General features: G+C 44.2%; 1 long non-coding RNA gene across 1 annotated transcript; it reads left to right on the plus strand.

Moving 5' to 3' along the window:
• The first annotated feature begins 339 nt into the window (after positions 1–339).
• LOC121705396 lies at positions 340–6,200 on the plus strand. The gene is made up of 3 exons (XR_006030783.1): positions 340–507; positions 5,913–5,916; positions 6,051–6,200. It is a non-coding gene; the product is annotated as an uncharacterized LOC121705396 (long non-coding RNA).
• Positions 6,201–6,472: the final 272 nt, after the last annotated feature.

Consider the following 6,472-nt stretch of genomic DNA (forward strand, 5'->3'; position numbering starts at 1 on the left):
CCGATTTTGTCAAATAGGGTGTCATAATTCGTTCAAACTCCACTCCACTAGATGGCAGACATGTCATACGTCATCACCGAGTCAAAAAAACGTCATGCTTCTATACAAAATCTTCCCGCTAGCGCGCATTGAATCAGTGGGAGAAATACCGGAGCTAGTGTGCGTGTGTGCCATTTTTATCAGAGCGGAATTTTCAACCTCAGAGAGTATTTGCATTACAATATCGTGTAATGGCATCAGAAAAGTTTACCCGCAATGAAGTGTTGGGTTTTCTATTCGCTGACCCTGATTCTGAAGGAGAATATCTGCCTTTAGAAAATGACGGTGATTTGTTTACTCACCACGCTTCAGATGCGTCCCTGCCTTGCAATGGTGCAGCTGGACAAAGTTTAGACCTACACCAAGCACAAATGAATCCTTTGCCCAATGTAGATGGTCCTTTGCCCAATGTCAGTGCTGGGAACAATGTTTCACGGGGTCGGAGTGTTCATCGGGAAGTTAGCAGGCGTGTTAGTGATGTGGGAAACGAGGCTGGAAGTTATGTGGGGGTCCAGTCTTTTTACAGCGCTAGCCAGCTAGCTTCTTTGTCTTCTGACCGTGTGCCTCTCCGCAATCGCGGAGACAGTAACGTGGTGGAGCATTTGTCTAATGCCACTGGGGATGTTAGACGAGGTCGAAGTGCTCATAGGACAGTTAGGGGGCAACGTGGAGGCAGGGGGAGTCGCAATGAGAATGACAGTAGGCCTAGTTCGAGCTGTGCAACTTCTCTCCACTCGGCGCGTGCACGAGGCAGATCAGGCCGTGCTGCTCGCAGCAGGAGCAGGGGCGGTGTGACACGGGGCAGAGGAGCCATGCATAGATTAGTGCAAGATGATGGGAATGCCGGCTTTGAGTACTTGGCCGATGAGGAGCAGTACCAAAGTTGGATCACGCCCTTTGATCAGCCAATTGGTTATCTGGGGGAAAGAGAACTCTCCAATGCCAATTCGCCCCTAGATTTTCTATCACTCTTTCTCTCTGATGAGTTCTGGAATGTACTTGTTATTGAGACAAATCGCTATGCCCATCAGTTTTTAGCCTCCCATCAACTCCAGCCACACTCCAGATTTCATCAATGGTCTGACGTAACTGTCAGTGAAATGAAAGCCTTCTTTTCTCTGCATTTGAGTATGGGTCTGGTAGAGAAGTCAGAGTTGGAGGATTATTGGGCTGAATATTGGCCAACAGCAACACCTGGATTTGGGAAGGTGATGTCCAGGAATAGATTTGAGATGATTTTGTCTTTCCTTCATTTCAGCAATAATGAGGAGTATGTTGACAGGGGTCAGCCAGGCTATGACAGGCTATTCAAAATCCGCCCAATCATTAATTTGGTCATCCCCCGGTTTTCAGCAGTGTATGGCCCATCTAAGCAGCTGTCACTGGATGAAATGACCATTGCATTCAAAGGGAAATCCACACTCAAAATGTATAACCCAAACAAACCAGACAAATATGGTTACAAAGTATTTGTTCTGAGTGAAGCAAAGTCAGGCTATGTGCTACAGTGGTCCATGTACACCGGACAAAATAGGCCTAATGCTGATTTCGGTGCCACACACCTTGTTGTCCGTGAGCTGATGGCCCCGTACACAGGGAAAGGGCATGAGGTGTACATGGACAGCTATTACACCTCGCCAGCCATAGCAGATGAGCTGGCAAGTAATGATTCGGGTTTGTGTGGGACTGTCAGCAGTAACAGGAAGGGGATGCCAAAGGGCCTCACCCGTGAACAGATACCATTGAGCAAGGGAGATGACCCAGTCTTTATGAGGAAGGGGAGGGAAGTTGCTAGCTTGTGCGTGGCATGATACAAAGCGCCTCACAATGCTCTCTTCACTGCATTCCAACACATGTGTCAGAAAGCGCATCAGGACCAAACATACTGATAGTGGCTATAGGGAGATAAATAGGCCTGTTTGTGTTGATGACTACAATTCTTTCATGGGGGGTGTCGACACAGCAGACCAGAGAATGAAGACCTACCTCTTTCCCCATAGATCAAAGAAATGGTACAATAGGATTTTCAATACCATTCTCAGTGTAAGCATGGTGAATGCCCACATCATTTACTGCCACTGCACTGCTGCTCCTCACAAGCCCCTGAAAGTCTTCGTGCAGGATGTCATCACTGCTTTACAGGAAGGCTTCTCCAGGAAAGAGAGCAACAAAGGCCGAAAGTCATCCTCACTGGGAGACATGCCACAGAGACTCACTGAGCGCCACTTTATCTGCCAGGCTGATGGTAAGCCAGATTGTGTCGTTTGTTCTTTCATTTACTATCTATTTCCCTGACCATTTAGTAGTGTACACTATGTGTTCTTTTTTGTGAGTTCATGTCCTTGTGATGTATGTGTCTTTGTCAGCTAAAAAAACAACCAAAAAAACATCAACAAAAACAACAAAAAGAAAAAAAAAATACTAACATTGTCTCTCGTCTTGTTTCGTCATCTCACTCCTGATCTGTGCCTTGCCGTGGCGAGTGAGCTTTTGAACTAAAGAGGTCTTGTCTACTTGTGTTTGTGTGTCATATGAATAATATATATGTGCCCCATACATGGCTTCAGAGTGCCTACTGTATGTACTAAATGGAAAATCTCTACAGCAAAAGGCCAACCTACCGCTACATTCATTTGGTTTGTTACTGCCATTTATTAGTAATGATTTACACAGTTTGTTTACTACTTACTATTTACCTGAGCATTCAGTATTGTGCAATATAGCACACAGAAGGTGAGGGACATTTTGGGGGGAAAGAAGTGCTGAATTTTATCAATCAAACATGTGACTTTTCATGAAAATTCTATAATCCAAGATGGCCACCACATCATATGACGTCATAATATGCAAATTAGATGGGGGAATTTAATCCCTACATAAACTTTGGGTCATCCTTAATATTTCTCTAATTTACAGAAAGTCTCTATCTCTTATCACTTTTAAGATATAGCCTTTTGAAATTAAGATGTCAAAATCGAACGTTTCGAAAAAAAAACTCTGGCGCCTAAAGGGTTAACCCATGCCTAACCCTAAACCTAACCCCAACCCTAACCTTAACCCATGTCTAACCCTAACGCCTTCCAGGCAGCGCTGCCTCCGCTGATTTAAAGGCACCTAATCCTAAACCTAACCCCCAACCCTAACCCTAACCGATTTTAATTCTAATTTCCTAACCTTAACCCAAGCCTAACCCTAACACCTTCCAGGCAGCGCTGCCTTGAAGACAACGTTGGGGGATTTAAACACCAAGAGACCCATCACTGCTTGTGATCAATCAATGTTTGCCAGTGAACGAAGACCAAATGGCCAATGTAGGCAATCCATATCTCATTAGCAGTCCTGATCTCATTAAACACGATGTAGGAGTTTGCCTTTTCGTCCTTTTTCAATAACATCTTTGATTCCCAGTTCCCCCAAACATGTACAAAAAGGGTCGTGCTCCTACGTAAAGTAATGTGACATACTGCAATACCAGGTGTACTAGCTGCGCACTGACCACGTCAGAGACTCCATTCACCTTATTGTGAGAAAATAATAATAATAATAATAATAATAATAATAATAATAATAATAATAATAATAAAGCGGTTGCTATGGGGCGCACACAGCTGGCTACCTCTGCACACGGACACCTACATCCCATCCTTATGCACCCTTGCCACTTTTAGCAATCCCATCACCCATGCCACTTTTAGCAATCCCATCACCCATGCCACTTTTAGCAATCCCATCCTTGTGCACCCATGCCACTTTTAGCAATCCCATCACCCATGCCACTTTTAGCAATCCCATCCTTGTGCACCCATGCCACTTTTAGCAATCCCATCACCCATGCCACTTTTAGTAATCCCATCCTTGTGCACCCATGCCACTTTTAGCAATCCCATCACCCATGCCACTTTTAGCAATCCCATCCTTGTGCACCCATGCCACTTTTAGCAATCCCATCACCCATGCCACTTTTAGCAATCCCATCCTTGTGCACCCATGCCACTTTTAGCAATCCCATCACCCATGCCACTTTTAGCAATCCCATCCTTGTGCACCCATGCCACTTTTAGCAATCCCATCACCCATGCCACTTTTAGTAATCCCATCCTTATGCACCCATGCCACTTTTAGCAATTAAGTTTTGCAATTACAAAAACAGTGAGTCATCAAATTTACACACTGGTTATATTGTCTGCTGTAATTATGCATCTGCTGCTGTCTAATATTGCTGATGACAACACAGAGGGTGCATTTATGAGCAGGGTTATCCTAGTGAAGAAGCCACCCAACAATAAAATAGTATAAAAAGCCCGTCTTTGTTTCTATTGTTGAGATTGGGTCATACACAGGATAAAGGTGTGTAGTTGTGTAGGTGTGTAGTTGTGTGTAGTGTAGTAGTGGGGGCAGCCGTGGCCTATTTTGGGGGCAGCCGTGGCCTACTGGTTAGTGCTTCGGACTTGCCGGTTCGAACCCCGACCAGTAGGCACTGCTGAAGTGTCCTTGAGCAAGGCACCTAACCCCTCACTGCTCCCCGAGCGCCGCTGTTGTTGCAGGCAGCTCACTGCGCCGGGATTAGTGTGTGCTTCACCTCACTGTGTGTACACTGTGTGCTGAGTGTGTTTCACTAATTCACGGACTGGGATAAATGCAGAGACCAAATTTCCCTCACGGGATCAAAAGAGTATATATACTTACTTATACTTATAGTTTTGCTTGTGCTAAGATACGCAATAGATAGTAGATTTTCACCCTTTCAGCAACTGGTTAGATCTAATCATCCCATTCCACCTCTCATCTAATCATCCCATTCCACCTCTCAGGGTGAATAGAGCATTCTGGAGGCCATCTGTCTTATTCCCCTCCTGTCCTTTGGTTTGGATTTGGACCTGATTAGGTCATTATGTCAGTGTTACGTGATGACAGTATGTAAGACCAACGAGACAGGAACTGAGAACCCATGAGAGATTAAGGGATAGTGCTGGTGGAGATGTTTTTCTCCAAACCTGAATATGTGTTTGTCACAGCAAATGGGCTACAATGTGTGTATCTAATGCAAATAGGGAAAATGCAAATATGAAATAAATGGTAACACTTTACAATAATGGTATACCATTTAACATTAGTTAAGTATTAGTAATTAATTAATTAATAATTATTAAGTATTTTTCCAACATTACTTAAGGATTAACAAATGTGACTTTCCTCATTAATAGAGTTGTATTTACTAGGTGTTATCAGTGAGTTTGCCTTTGCTATAAATGATGAATTCCCCATTTCCTAAATAGTTACATCTATATTATATTATAATATATTACAATTTACTACTACTCGTAGTAAATAATTCATAATTCCTAATGTGTACATACTGAACTGATGATGAATTAATTATTAAATCATGATGAATTAATAAGATGCAAACAGTAAACTAATTTATAATTCCTAATGTTTACATACTGAACACATGATAAATTGATAATTAACCCTCTAGGCGCCACGGTCGAGTTTACTCGACAAGATGCGGTACTGAATAAAACGGCCGATTTAGTCAAATAGGGTGTCATATTTCGTTCGACCTCCACTCTACTAGATGGCAGACATGTCATACGTCATCCCCGAGTCCAAAAAAGGTCATGCTTTAAACAAAACTTTCGTGCTACAGCGCATTGAATCAATGCGTGCAATACCGGAACTAGTGTGCGTGTGAGCCACTTTATCAGAGCGATATTGTCAACGTCAGCGAGTATTTGCATTAGATTATCGTCTAATGGCATCAAAAAAGTTTACCCGAAATGAAGTGTTGGCTCTTCTATTCGCGGACCCTGATTCTGAAGGGGAATATCTGCCTTCAGAAAATGACGGTGATTCGTTTAGTGAGGCTTCAGATGCGTCCCTGCCTTGCAATGATGCAGTTGGACAAAGTGAGAGTTTAGCTTACACCAAGCACAAACGTTGAATTGTTTGCCCAATGTCAGTGGTGGGAATAATGTTTCACGGGGTTGGAGTGTTCATCGGGAAGTTAGCAGGGTGTTAGTGGTGTGGCGAACGAGGCTGGAGGTAATGTCCATGTAGCGCTAGCTTCTGTCTTCTGACCGTGTGCTTCTCCGCAATCACGGCGACAGTAACGTGGTGCAGCCTTTGTCTAATGCCACTGGGTATGTTAGACGAGGTCGAAGTGCTCATAGGATAGTTAGGGGGGAACGTAGAGGCAGTGTGGGGAGTTGCAATGAGAATGACAGTAGGCCTAGTCCGAGCTGCGCAAATTCTCTCCACTCGGCGCGCGCGCGAGGCAGATCTGGCCATGCCGCTCGCAGCAGGAGCAGAGGTGGTGACACGGGGCAGGGGAGCCATTAGGCCATGCATAGGCTAGTCTATCACAAAATGATGGGAATGCCGGCCCTGTATGGATAGGGATAGGAAGTCATTATCTCTACAGCAAAAGGCC

The sequence above is a fragment of the Alosa sapidissima genome, chromosome 3, assembly GCF_018492685.1.
Source record: "Alosa sapidissima isolate fAloSap1 chromosome 3, fAloSap1.pri, whole genome shotgun sequence".
NCBI classification, from domain to species: Eukaryota; Metazoa; Chordata; class Actinopteri; order Clupeiformes; family Clupeidae; genus Alosa; species Alosa sapidissima.